Source organism: Neolamprologus brichardi, chromosome 7, assembly GCF_056152115.1.
Source record: "Neolamprologus brichardi isolate AB-2024 chromosome 7, ASM5615211v1, whole genome shotgun sequence".
Taxonomy (NCBI): domain Eukaryota; kingdom Metazoa; phylum Chordata; class Actinopteri; order Cichliformes; family Cichlidae; genus Neolamprologus; species Neolamprologus brichardi.
The window spans coordinates 37499041-37514100 of record NC_142110.1 but is presented as its reverse complement, the minus strand read 5'-3'; positions in this window follow the sequence as shown (position 1 = coordinate 37514100).

Below are 15060 nucleotides of genomic sequence, written 5' to 3'. Positions count from 1 at the left end.
ATCAAACCTAACATTTCGATTAGCTGGCAACCTGCTCTAGCTCCTTAGCCACAGCATGGGTATGGCTCCATGTGTCACCCATAAATCTTTGGACCGATCTCCAAAGATTTCATTGGACTTATATCTAAAGATTTGAGTTGCATAACATTTCTTTTTATACATTTACTTTGGCAACAGTCCACTCCTTGGTCCTTTACTCCTTTTCCTGAGATATACTACAGCTTTTTCATAATACCCTATCTAGAAACTATTGATTGTGAACTATCTTCTTATGATTCTATTTTTTTTGCTGTTAAGATTTATGTAAGCATATAAATACGGACTATCTGAAGAAAGGGTAACTGTTGGTATTTTCCCCTTCCTCTCAAAATTTCAGGCATGCAGTCCTCAGAAAGACATCCTCCTTGAGTTTCTCTCTGCTATTTCTCTTTTTGTTACATTTCCATGTCACTGTATTTGTGATTTATACTCACACTTTCACAGTAAACTCAATTTCACCCGCCGCTCTGGAATCCTGACTTTTTTGGCTCTCCAGTTGTTTGGTTAACCTGAAAGTAAATGTCACTCTGCTTAAGGATAAGATCCTTCTTGAGCTGCATACAAAACAAAGTCCCTACCATTACAGCCCGAAGATTAAGACCCATATTTCCCCACGTTTCCACAAAACAACAGCCGTCACTTGCTTGTTAGTGTGTCATATGTATTGCTAGATATAGAAATTTAGATACAACCATGCTCATAAATATTTATCAGTGTAGTCTGAAGAAATGCAACCTACTTTCTACTACTGAAATATATCACTAATGATTACTTCATTGCTAAACTAATCCTAACTGCCCTTGCTGACTATCAATAGCATCAGCCACCTTCCTCCAGGCAGCATTTCTTCACTCAGTGGGAGTCAGAATCAGATAACAAGCGGAAGAGAGTTCACACAGTTTGGGATTTCCTGATGCAATTATATACAATTTATCTTTTAACGGCAAGATATTAAGCTCCAGCTTCAGCATCTTAGCTCCACTCATATATTGGGTACTTATGTATTATATAAGATGAAGATGCCTTCATATATGGCCTTAGAGCAAAGATGAACTTTACATGCAGACTTTAGTTTAAAAAAAAAAACTGGGTCAAAACTATACACTCTATTGTTATGCTTGTCCATGAATGTCTCTGCTGAATTTTGTACTAATCCATCCAATAGGTACTGGGTCTTTCCATGGAAAATCAGTGTGTGCCTCCCAACAACCCCCTAAGAATGTATTTATTTATTTCTATATTTGTACAATAATGTCTGCATATCAATTGAAGTGATAGAAAATTTTACCTTTAGACTATGAAAACGGATGAAGGGCGAGGTGCTCGAAGCACATAAGGGTAGTTTGAAATTTGATCCCTCAGATGTTCTTCAGTAGGAGCTAGGCACATGAATCAGAAGATGAGCCTGGGATTAAATTTTAGATCAACAGGAGACCTTTCATATACACTAACTAGTTTCAAACAGTCACCTGATCACACATGGGCATAAAAAAATCTTTACCCAAAAGTCTTTTTAGACAGTTTTCATCGCTTGAAGGTAATTTTTTTATGGCTTCAAAAAAATGTTCAAAGATTTCAGTGTATGCCACTGAAACATTTATTTTATACATTTACTTTGGCAAGTGAGAACTCTTCTCATGTTTAGCTGATTTTATATGGAATAATCTGCTTTCCTTGCATAGGTAAAATCTTCAACCAACACACAGCTAAGGCAATTAGTTGGGTTCATCCACTGGAAACCATGAATGCTTATCCATATTCATTAGAATTAATCTTTTGCTGGCCATGAGCATTTCTATGGAATTTCATGGCAGTGGCAATAGTTTGATGGAGAGTCTGGACCAACTTGTGGATCAACTGGTTGACAGAAAGACACTTCTTTTCTACCAACCTATTCCATACATTACCACAAAAAACAAAATATTGATGCCAGTACCAAAAGCTACCATCAGCAGATCAGAACAAAATTACAGTGCTGAAAGCTGGAACTATTGATGCCAGGGGCTTATGAGGAGTCACCAAAAGGGAAATTAACTGATGATTGCAGATGTAGCCCACAGATTACATCCATTCCATTTCCCTTCCCAAAAAAATTACGTCAAATGTGCTAAGTAACACTGTGGATTGTTCCCTTCCTCATACCTTTGGTGGTTTCTCAAATGGCACCAAGACAAAGATGATTCCCCACCTGTAATGGCACCAGCACCTCATAAGTGAAAAAGAGGTAAAGGCTGCCATCCATTTATAATTTTAAAAGAATAAGGTGACAAATCCTTTTAATATCCCTTTAATACCTGTATCCTTTGAAAATAATAATGAAATACTGCATGTATGTCATCCCGCTTCACAAAAATCCACAACACAGCAACAGGTCAGTGCAGACAATGAATTCAGTTAAATTTTAACATCATTCATTTACATGAAAAACTCCAAATGCCACTTTAAAAGACAACAGCAACACCATTTGGGGAAGCTGCAGGCAGTATTCAGAGAACCTGGATATAACTGGAGGGAACAAACTGTGTGAGCCTGAAGTCAGCTGCCTTTTTCTACTGATGGCAGAAAACCAGGGACCTTCACTGAGAACTTATTGTGCTCAAGCATGAACTCCCTACTATCATAAATAAGATACCACTGTTAAGAATACACCACTTCAATCGTTGTGGGAACTACAAAAAGAACTTGGCGTGTCAAGGAAAGAAACAATGTTGAAAGTGTTATATTATTGCCATCATCTAAGCAATTACTCTATGAAATACTATAGACTCAAAAGGGCATATCAGCAGCATTCCTTTCTTACTGCATTAAATCAAAAAGCACACCAGACCCCTGCAGTACTGAGGAATTTACGAACAGTATTAAAGTCTGAGGTAAAGCTAAATTCAGGGACAACACTTTTCTTTGGGCTTGTGCTTCTAGCCAATTTAGGGAGTCACAAACTTTTTTGTGTCCATTATTTATTAACCAGAGCGTTTCACTTAATCAAATAGATACGATCAAATGAGAAATAGTCTGGAGGTACACAGTGCTTGTGCAGTACTCTGTTTAGCTATGTTTAGCAAAGACCTTGGGGCACTTTAATTGCACAAACACTTGTTTCAGGCTGGTCTTCAGAAAGTGGTGAAAGGTTGCTGCTGAAAATTACTATTGAAGCCAAAGTGAGCCTGCTACCATGGAAAATATTACATGGCTTGTAGCATGATGTTGACGCCTGCTGCTGCTACAGGGGTCATAAAGAAAAACACAGTGTCTCGCCTGCTGTGGCGATGCTGGCAGGACGCCTTGTTCACATGGGAAAGCCCATAATGCACCAATGTGTACTAGCCTACTCCTCATTTGTCCTGCCTCTTTGAGCTTGTTTTGTACATTTACCATAAAAGGCAAGGACCGCTTATGAAATAGTCAGACTATGGGAAATATCCTATGTTTTTGTAATAGTATGTTTTTTTAGCCATGACATTTGGGCACATTTTTTCCAGTATTATGCTTATATAGTGTTACAGTCCATAACTTTAGAGATGATGTTTGATCCCCTGACCTTAGTGTTTTATTTTTCCCCTTCTAGCAAGGCTAGAAAGAGAAGTAAAGACATGCATATAGTTGTGCATTCGTCTCGTGTCTCCACTGGAGGGTCCAAGGGGACCTCATCATCCACGCCAGCTGCGGCCTCATCATTCCCGCCAGCTGTGGCCTATGCTTCTGCGTCGCCTGGCCCAGCCTCCGAGTCTTCATCCTCGTCTGGTCCAGCCTCCGAGTCTTCATCCTCGCCTGGTCCAGCCTCCGAGTCTTCATCCTCGCCTGGTCCAGCCTCCGTGTCTTCGCCTTCAGCGTCGCCTGGTCCAGCCTCCGTGTCTTCGCCTTCAGCGTCGCCTGGTCCAGCCTCCGTGTCTTCGCCTTCAGCGTCGCCTGGTCCAGCCTCCGCGTCTTCGCCTTCAGCGTCGCCTGGTCCTGCCTCCGCGTCTTCGCCTTCAGCGTCGCCTGGTCCTGCCTCGTTTGGGTCTGCAGCTAACCGGCCACTTTCTAGGCCACTGGCCAGGCGCCATCACCGTCGTGGGCGGCCCCCAGAATCCCTTCACCTGAGTCGCCACCGTTGCCTTCCGCACGGTCGGCCCCCTGAACTGTGTCCACTTCGGCGCCGCTGCCTTCCGCGCGCCCGGCCTCCGGACCTCCGTCGCCTGGGTCGCCGCCTTTGCCGTCTGCACGGCTGGCCCCCAGACCAGTCATCGCCACTGCCTTCCTTACGGTCGGCCTCCCGAATTGTTTCCACGTTGCCGCCGTTGCCGTCCGCACAATCGGCCCCCTGAACTGTTTGGACTCCTGTGCTGTCGGCCCCCTGGCCGGCCCCCTGAACTCTTCTGTTTTGGACTCTGTTTTTTGGGCTCCAGTGTATTTCTTTTGTTGTTGTTTTTTTTGGTGCTGGGCTCGTGTTTTGTTTTTTTGACTTTCTAGTGCTCCTGTTTTGTTTTGCCTCGTTATGTTAAATAACCACTCATCTGCACCAGAGCTGCCGCATTTTGGGTCCTATCTCCAATTCCACACGTCTGCCACACCGGACGTGACAACATAATACATAAGGAACAACAGTCAAATAAATAAATCAGGGAGCAGAATAGAGCTGAACAAATGAAGAAGACTAACTTGACACGGGGGGACATTGAAAGAAAAAAAAACAGCACAGAAACAAGACTGATGGAAGGAACAGAGAGGGAACAGGATGGAAATACAAAAAGAGAAACTGCTGTAATTATAATTCTAAAGTCATTCCTGGGTCCAAGACCCAGGGACCATGAGAGCCACAAAAGAACCCAGAGCAACATTCAAAGAACTGCAGGCCTCACTTGCTTCAGTTAAGATCAGAGTTCATGATTCAACAATAAGGCAAAAAGAAACAGACGACAAAAATGGCATCCACGGGAGAGTTCAAAGGAAAAAATCATCGTTGACCAAAAAGAACATTAAAAAGCTCTTCCACCTCTGAAAAAAAAAAGAAAAAAAAAAGAGGTGTTTGTTAGGTCTCATCAAAGTCCAGACTTAAATCCGATTGACATGCTTTGGCATGACTTTAAACAGGTCATTTTCACTCGAAAACCCTCCAATGTGCAGCTGTTCAATTTTGCAAAGAAGATTTGGCCAGAGCTCCTCCATAGTAATGTGAAAGACGCTTGAATACATTTCATGTTGCGAAAGATAGCACAACCACATAGGGTCGGGCAGGTCTGGACAGGTTTTTTTCCAAACAAAAATGAAATTGTCATTTCATTCTATTTTGTATTTATTTCAGTTATGTTTGTCTAAAATAAAACTGCGTTTGATGATCTGAAACATGTCAATGTGATAAATGTGCAAAAAAAAAAAAAAAGAAAAATCAGGAAGGGGGCAAATACTTTTTCATAGCACTGTAGCTGTTTAGCTGCCAGATGTTCCACTCTGTTATCACAGTTAATTGCGAACTTTGTCTGCCTGATGTTTGGATCTAAGGCAGTAGAAAATAGTGTTCTTGGCCCGCTTGTTAAAAACAGTTGCTGAACCAAACAGTACGTCTTAAAAACCGAAGCAAATAACTTAAAGGTGTTGAAAAGTAGTTTTTTTTTCTCTTTTTGAATGAATGAGGCTCCTGTGAGCAGTATTTAAATTACCCATAAACTCATTATTTCCACTAGTTCAGACTAATTATAATATAAATAAGCATGTGAGGGCTTAACATCAGTTGCAGCCAGTTTTGTATTCATAAAACAACCTTATATGTGTCAGTGAGATTTTTGGGGGCAAATAAAGACAGTTGACTTTAATATTTTCCGCCCTGTAAAGTTTACAGTGGCATATCTTTTAGATTCACAGACGAACACCGGAAAATGAATCCATATTAAATGCATCTTTGCTACAACCAGTCTCCTAGAAAAGATTACCATATTATTACCATACCTTGGTATATACACACACATATATGTGTGTGTGTGTGTGTGTGTGTGTGTGTGTGTGTGTGCGTGTGTGTGCCTCTGTGTGTGTGTGCCTCTGTGTGTGTGTGTGTGCACGTATATATACGTAACACACTCCTGGGTAAGTACACCTCACACTAGGTTCGGGGAGGAGCTGGATATGAGTGTGAATAATCGTACACACTTACAAAGCTTGAGCAGTATAAATAATGTCGATTTTTGACACTAAAGAAGAAACCAGATTCTCATCTGATGTGTGGTTTCGGGTCTGGGAAAGTTTCATTAGTAACTGAACAGATCTCATAAGAATTAAAAACATTTAACTTAAATGTTCTCTAAATTTCTTAAATGTCATTAGGGTGAACATACTCTGTGATTTTGTCTTTGTAAAATGCTCTCAAAACTAAATATTATCCACCTTTTCCAAACTTAATATATAATTTCCTTTTAATTTTCACATCCTGCAAACTTGTATATACCCATTATTGCTTTGCTGGTTATATTAAAAGTTTGAGGGGTTCTGTAAATAGTTACTGACTGCCATGTCTTTTTCTCATTACAAAAAAAAAATTAAAAGATTCATCCAGGATGCTGGCGTTCAGCCAGCAAAGTTGCCGCATTCAAGCAGCAAACTGGATGAACAATTAGGCCCACTAATCTCATGAGGGCAAGCCTTTACCTTCCTATGAATAATTTAGCATTTAACCAACTGAAACTGATAACAACAAAATGTATTTCTCTCTGCCAAGCAGAGGCTGGCGCCGTGTGTGTTTGCATTCCCCTGGCAGTAAAAGGAGCGAGTTTTTTCCTACAAATGCAATCACTTTAAATGTCTAAAGGCGGCGAATGTGGAAGAATATCAGCTGTGAGAGGGTGCTATGAGCACTACAGTGCAGAAATGGCTCTCCAAGATGTCTGTCTGCCGGAAGATGAGGAACCTGACCTTTAAAGTAAAGGAGTTCAGTATTTTTTCCTTAGCAAGAAATCTCCAGACAGGAGCTGAATACAACAAATGTCCAGCTTGTAGCAAAAACTACTGACCAGAGAGTAAATTTTTTATCTGTGACGGGGTAACAAATAATCTTTTCTTTTTAAACAAGCTTGAGATTCCTTTTCCAACAGAAAAAAACCATACCAGTTTGTAGACTAGCTAAACTTCAACAACTGCAGAGATAAAAAAAAAGAAAAAAAAAAAAGGAGGAAATATGAAACAACAAGAACAAGAAGAAACACTTTTCTGATTGATGTCTAAAGAGCATCTGGAGCTCTTGAGTCATTCTAAACTTTAAAAAATAAAACTTCAAGTTGACATTTCATGGCAGGAACACAGGATTTGTCAACACAAGTCATAGTCAACATCTGATAGACCTGCATGGCATATAAAATAAGTAGTCAGATTCAGAAAGACAGCTTAAGAAAAACTTTTCTTCCCAAAAAACTGCCTTGGGCCTTTCATTGTTTACACTTTTCAGATCTTCACACAAAGCACCTTGACACTTTAAAGACATGCAGCCTAAGATCAAGTGTGTTTTCATATATAGTGGCACCTGTGCAGTCAGTCGATATCGCAAGAACCAGCCTATCAAAGGGTCCAGTTTGGCCCCCCTCTACAAATTGTTTGAACTGCAGTCAAATATTTTCAACTTGTCAATAAAGGTTCAAAGTACAGAGCTGTTCCTGGTAAGATGATGCCAGAATTAGTATGCAGGAGTGAAAAAGTACAAGATGCTTTTCTAGATTAAAGATATATAGATATTTAAGAGTGAAATAGTCAAATTGTCAGAGTCGCCACTGAAAGCATGAGGCAATACCTGGACCCTACAGACAGGTAGGGTAGTCCAACTCTTCCAGGATGGCACATCATGGCACTATGCCAGAAGGTTTGCTGTGTATCCCAACACAGTCTCAAGAGATTACAGCAGACATGTAGCTACTCTGGGAGAGCTGGACAGTGCCATAGATGGTTCTTAACCCATCAGCAGGACTAGTATCTGCTCCTTTGTGCAAGGAGAAACAGGATGAGCACTGGTGGGACACTAGTGTGAATGTTTCTGACCAAACAATCAGACACAGACTTGCCTCAGACTGAAACTGAGGGTCCCGATGTCCTCTAGTGGGTCCTGTGTTTACTGCTCGGCACCATAGAATACCACAATTGGGAGGTCCACCACTGGTGCCTTGTGCTTTTAACAAATGAGAGCAGGTTTACCCTGAGCACATGTGACAGATATGAATGGGTCTCAGAAAGCTGTGAAGAATATTATACTGCCTGTAGCATTGTTCAGCATGACCAGTTTGGTGGTGGTTTAGTGACGGTCTGGGGAGGCATGTCTATGGAGGAACACATAGACCTCTGTAGGCTAGGCAACCCATTAGATATCAGGATAAAAATTGTTGGATCCACTGTCACACCCTATGCTGCTGCAGGGGGCCCTGGGTTCCTCCTGTAACTAGGAAAGTAACAGTAAAGTACTTTCAGTAATCTAACAGTAAGTTAGATAAGTAAAGTAACAGTAATCTAATTACTTTTTGCAATAGTAATCCCTTACTTTACTCATTACCTGAAAAAAGTAATCGGATAACAGTAACGCATTACAAGTAACAGTTACAGCCCATATCTGTCCGTTAGTTCCTAACACATTACCCAGTCCATATCAGGATAAATATCTGCAAGTTTATTTGTTTTGATTTTTTCCTGATTTGTTTGTTTTTAAAGTGTTCCTTTATCTTTTTTTGAGCAGTGTATATGATCCATAAACCAAACTGAGTTTGACAATCCTGGTTTAGAAGTGTTAAGAAGGTTTTTCAGGAGGGGCCCATATGTTTGGTGCTTTTTTTCACTCAATCATTCACCCAACATTTTCCAAACACTGTCTGAAACCCTGACTTTGTCAGAAGTTACATGATTATTTATTTATATGCTGTACCGGGTTTATTATTTTGCTTTGGTTGAGTCCTTCATTGATTCCCTTATTGATTGTTAATTCATTTCCTGTATGAAAAAGCTGGAACAAGTTTTCAGCTTTAAAGTAGCTGTTTTATTGTGTTTGTGCCTGAACATAGTGTAGAAACACAGCATTAAAATGCTTTCATGTGGCTCAGCTGTGCAAAAGCTCCACAAGTTTGGTATAACTGTTATCCACTGAGCAGCTAGAAGGATGGACTGGCCAGGTCTCAGCTGGAACGTTTTCTCATTTGCATCCCATTATTACAGACAGATACACACAGCAAATACTTCAGTTTCATTCAACAGTTTCTACACAGAGAATGAGGTAAAGTGATATTGAAGGTCCTGATGGCATCAGCCTTTCTCTTCATCTCTCCCCTGTCTGTGTGAATGTATGTGTCAATGAAAACTTATCAGACTCTTTCAGTGGTGGGTGCTGTCTAACCCAGGGCAGGCACACTTGTCTTCCATCTCAAATCCAGGCAGTATTTATACTCAGTCTACATTTGCTTTGTACTTACCTGTCTGTCTCCGCCAAGGAAACCTGTTGAAGAGCCTGCAGAAAATACTTTCTTTCTAACCTCCCTGACCCACTACTTGCCTGCTCAGAGCATTGGTGCTCAGACTGGCAGAAAAAGAGGAGAAGCTCTGTTTCTCCTCCCAAAGAAAGTTATCTGAATATAGCCCTCTGCCCCGGAGACAGAGACAAGCTGTTCAGACTTCTCAAGTTGCCTTCCCTAGTATGGCTCCTGCCTGTGAATGAAATAAGAGACTAATCCAAAGATACTTGCCTGATCAAAAATTTCTGTTACCTGTGATGTTCACTGCTGCATAAGCAATGTAAAAATAAAAATGCCCAAAGCACTTGCAATATTATATAAAATCTAAATTTCATTTATAATCATGCATTAAGCTTATGGATCCTATATTGTTCCTTAATAGTTCAAATGAGATATGATTATCATTGTTTATGAAAAATGTTTGTTTACATTCTTTTACTGTTGTCATTTTTTTGTAAAATAACATTTTAATACTTAATAATGGCCTGCTCTGTTTTCATGAAGATTCTGTTTATTAAAACTACTTTTCGACTGTGTCCTGCATTTTGTGTACTACAGCAAAATCTTGACATTGAACTGTTTTGTATTATACTGAGAGATGCTTGTACCAGAAGAGGCTTTATAGCTGGACTCTAATTCAGTGTCCATGCATTTCATCTGGGTTTGTGTAGGTGAAAAAACCTTTTCATTTTCAGTGTTGTTTAGCTGATTCTCTAGTCATTCCATTAAAGTACATCATTTGTGTCAGCAATGGTCTTTTGAAAGGAAAATTCACTTCTAGTCACATTTTTACATAACTTTTGCACAGGAAAATCTGCCTCTAACCACGTCTATCTATCTATCTTTAATGTTTTAGATGGGTTTTGTATTCCTAAAGACACTCTTTTAACATTTATATATTAAACCCACAGATGGCATCAACACCTCTGCTGAGTGAAACTAATTTTTTGAGAAAATGTGAAATAACTGCAAGCCTAGTTTCATTATTAAAACATGTTGTGCTGTGCTCAGCAAATTTGAAGCTCATTTTAAGCCTGTGCAGAACCCCGATTTAGTAAAACGAAGTTTGTCATCACACAACCATTAAATAGCTTTATGATCAATCAAAGTTTTTTAACAGCAGGTTGCAATATTCATCTACTGATTGTTAGGTTCCACATGCAACACAATCTCACAGCAGTAGGTGAAATGCTCACAAAATTGAATCTATTATTCATTTCCCTCAATACAACCCCTAACTCTTTTTCTTTTCTTTTTTTTTACAGGAATATGAGTTATTTATCAGCATGGCCTCTGCTGATCTGTTGCATTGTGTCCTTCAACACAGAGGTTTTGAGGATGGAAAAAGTCCATGTTTGGATGCTGAAGGAATGGCAGAGGCCAACGTCATTGTTTAAGCCCTACAGCAGAACCATTACTTTTTCACTTAAGTTTTGTTTCAAGTCCATTTTCTTCATTTTAATTTGATGCTCGGTTATATTTAGGCACCTTAACTAATCAGACTGAAGTAAAATGGGTTTCACTTTGTTCAAAGCTCTGTTTTCTTGGTTAGCTGGGTCTGCACTCAGTGAGCACTCAAAAATATACAGTAACAGGATCATGAAGTATTCTCCCGATTTCTCCTGTAGAATGATGGTCAACTTTGTGTACACAGTAAAAGAGACTGAATTTGTGGGACTAATTGACCAGCACTTACGGCATGAGACCAGGTTACGATGTAAAATTTGAGGTGTCCTTTGAAAAAGAGATTTTAAATCTTTTACTTGGACAAACAGTGTAAATAACTGCAGAGCCAAAGAACAGTTGAATCTCTGGAGTTCAACACATTGTAGCTGCTAAAACCACACTCTCTGTTTTTAATTTGGATAACACTAAATGACTAATAAAAGAAGACGTTCTCATTTTTAAGGCTTTCAACTGCTGTTGTTTTTGGATGAGCTCAATCAGTACAGACCCCACTAATTCCAAACAACAAATCACTTGTTGTCATTGAGCAGGGAACAAGCCATGGAGGTCAGTCTAAGGACAGTGTAAAAAAAACCAAAAACAAATGTGTGCTGAAAGCTGCAACGAGCCCATACGTAAGAAAGATCCATACACTAGATCAATACACACAGTGGCAGCAGACATATGAGACAACTCTGTCATGTGAAGATGAATGCATCATCCCAGCATTCAGGACAGGATTGTGAAAAAAAATCTCTAAGTGAACAGAGCTGCCTATGCCTTCAACAACATCTAAGACACCTGCGGTCAAGCTGTTCAGCCATTGGAGAATCCATAAATAACTCAACCCGAAACAATAATCTGAGAGAAGAAATAGCCTATTTGTCATCCTTGAGGTATTATTGATGCACTGGACCTCTCCTGCCCCCACTAAGGATTCTGCCTCACTACATCTAGTATATCTCTGCAAAGCAAAAAACAAGCACCACCAGGATCAAGCCGGTCCCTTCGGTCTCTGGAGAACCAGAAATCCATCATCTTCTCACTGGCAAAAGTCCTTCACAAATGTTTCAGGCAGCTATAAGAAAAACAAAGTATGCAGACACCTTTATCAACTTTTGTAAGCTTTTGGCCTGGAGCTTTTTTTTGGGGGGGGGGGGTTAAGCTTCTTTGCTCCACAGAAGGGAAAACTTAATTTTACAGCATGCAATGGTGCTTTTGCTTCAACCCTCTTAGCAACCATCAACATCCGAAATGGTTGCTAAGACATTCTTATAACTTTGTTTAAAGTTAAAATGTAGTTTGCTTTCAGAATTGTGCAGGAGTGTGGTTAATGTCTTTAGGAGCATGCCTACCTATGTTATTGAAATCGACCCGTTAAAATGTGAATTATCTGGGATGGAAAGATTATTGCAATGGCTGTCAGTTATGTAACCATCACACTGCTGTAGAGGTAAATGTATGGATCAGTTGCAACAGTGGAAAGAAAATTAGGGGAAAACAAAAGCTAGTGGGACTAAACAGATACAAGACATTTGAAAATTATGAATTAATTAATTTGATTATTGATATAGCCAACATTCAGTAAAGTGAATGAAAATGAGTTGCTTATAGAAGATGCTTATGTTGTCTGTGATAGTAACAGTAATGTGGTAGTAAGAGTCAACAAGTTAGGGGAAAGTAAAACACACAAGTCAGTAAAACACCATCTTTACTGACAAAAGGTCATACCTCTAGGGTTTGATTTATAGAAAACAAATATATTTAAATCACAGCAGCAGTCTACTTTTAAAAAAGCTTCCAGGAGAAAATGTTTTGGAGAACGTATCCAGTACACATTTAAAGCCACCCCTCAGTTCTTCATGTTTTGCTAAAATGGGGAAATGGAAATGTCATGGTTGTATTATGTGTTTTTCTATCCAGGTATGCTTTTACTGCATTGGCAGTGTGTTTGGGATGACTGTCATGCTGAAAATGAAGTTGGCAATCTGATACTTTCTATATAGTATTACATAATGGTTCAAAAACTGACAGCGCTTTTGCACATTCACAATTCCATCAGTTTTACAAGAGCCCAAACACCACAGGCTGAAATGCAGCACCAAACCATGACAGAGCCTCCATCTCTGTCCGCTTCGCCTCTCGCTATAAATTAATGCCGATTTAAACAAAAGAAATCAAATCTGGACTCATCACTTCATGAAACCTGTTGCCACTGATGTTCAGTGCAGCCCTTGTGTAACTTGGTATACCTCATCATTTTCTCCCTGTTTTATATCCCGGGATATAAAATATAAAATGCAAGTTTTGGCTCTCTGGTAATCACCAGAGAAAGGCTATCTTATGTCTGTTGAACTCTCTTTTCTTTAGCATTTTTCATAGATCCAGTGAAACAAATATTTAAAAGGCTCAAGACTTTTGCACAGCACTGTAGCGTTTGTACAGCAGCATAGCTATAAGCACAGCGGAATAAGACATATCAAAACACTGTCCTTGTTAGGATCACTTTACTTGCTAACAGTAGAAAAATGCAGTAAAAAATAACAGTTATAAATCTTGCTTTCTGAAGCCTAATGAACCTTTTGAAACGACGTGTAATTAGTTTCACAGCTCAGTTAGCTCGCTTTTACCGGGCCACACGCACGTGAACGCGGTAACCTGAATAAGCGTTTAATTTAAATTGAACGGCAATTAAAAGGTGTGAGCCGCTCGGTGAGGGGGCGGGGTCTGGGAGGATCAGGTGGGGTGGTCCACTGTGACTTTATTTTTCACCAGAGAGAGCAGGAGGACAGCAGGAGGGAGAGAAGCACTTGACTTTGCTTTCCGTGCTGCCTGCGGCTGACATTGTGACAAATGACATGCTTTCAGAGAAAATTAGCTGAATTCCGGTGAGATCTGCGCACATGGATGAAGGTAAGACTTTTCCCCCCTTCCTTCTTTTTTCTTGTCCATACTCCTGCTTACTGTACTTCACAAACTGAGTGGCTTCCAGTCATCAGAATGGATCATTGTGTTTGTTTGTGATTATTGTTAACCATGTGGAGGAGGCGGTTATTGTCTGGCAGGCCACATATAAGCACACTGAGAAAACTGCTTTATTTCCGTTTAGTAATGATAATCCAGGCAACCTTTTAGAGAGTTTATGTTTTCTGTGCATTTAAAATATGTAACAGAAGGTTTATTATTAGAAATGAACGCACATAAAAGGCATGTACAGGCCATATTCATTCAGAATATGTGGAATATTGAAGTGAATATTAATAATGCAAAGAAAATTATGAATGGTTGTAGCTGCATAAGGCGATGGAACATGCTTTAAAGCTCAGGAGAATCCAAAGCTTTGGTCCTCAGGGATGTATCTTCCATTAAATGATGACAAACACTAACAAAAATCACTTCTTCAGGTGGATGAAAAGGAGATGCACTCGCATTGTCCGCCCTGAAAGGCTGTGTATGTTCATGTGGAATGTAATGATCAGTGTCACGAGGGGACTGAATTATGAACCCACCCCCCAAGAGAATAAATAGCAATTTAGAAACTGACTTCAAATGTGCAGTGATTCATCATGGTAGTGCTCTCTCCTTCAGAGACCTGACACAAGCAGTTATGTTACAGTGTTTGCAGAAACAAATGATATATGAACTCTACCGAGGCATTCACGGGCATCTGAATCAAAGTCATAAATTCCATTTGTTTTGATGTGATGTGGTGACCTGGAGGAAACATGTTCAAAATAAACATTTAACATCCTTGATTTTTCTTTTCTCCCTTTTCTCAGAGCTGATGTTCTGGAGAAATATTGCATTTCTTTGTTTGTTGGACATAGAACAGATCTAAAGTAATTAGATCTTTGTGCAATTGTGAGCATTTTCTCACTTCATCATAAGTGATTTTTTTTTTTTCATGTGTCCTTGTGGGAGCTTGTGGGAGCAAATTTTCCAAATTAAGTTCATTGAATACACTCTCATCAGTCTGCAAATCATGTACCGAAAAGCAATAAATTAGTTACGGGCAAGCAGGTTGGGGTGAAAAAAGTGCATCCTTGATGATTAGTGCCTAACAAAATCTAATAAGTCTGTAGGAATGTGTTTGACATGATGCAGAGATGTTTGCACTTTACAAAGTGTAGCA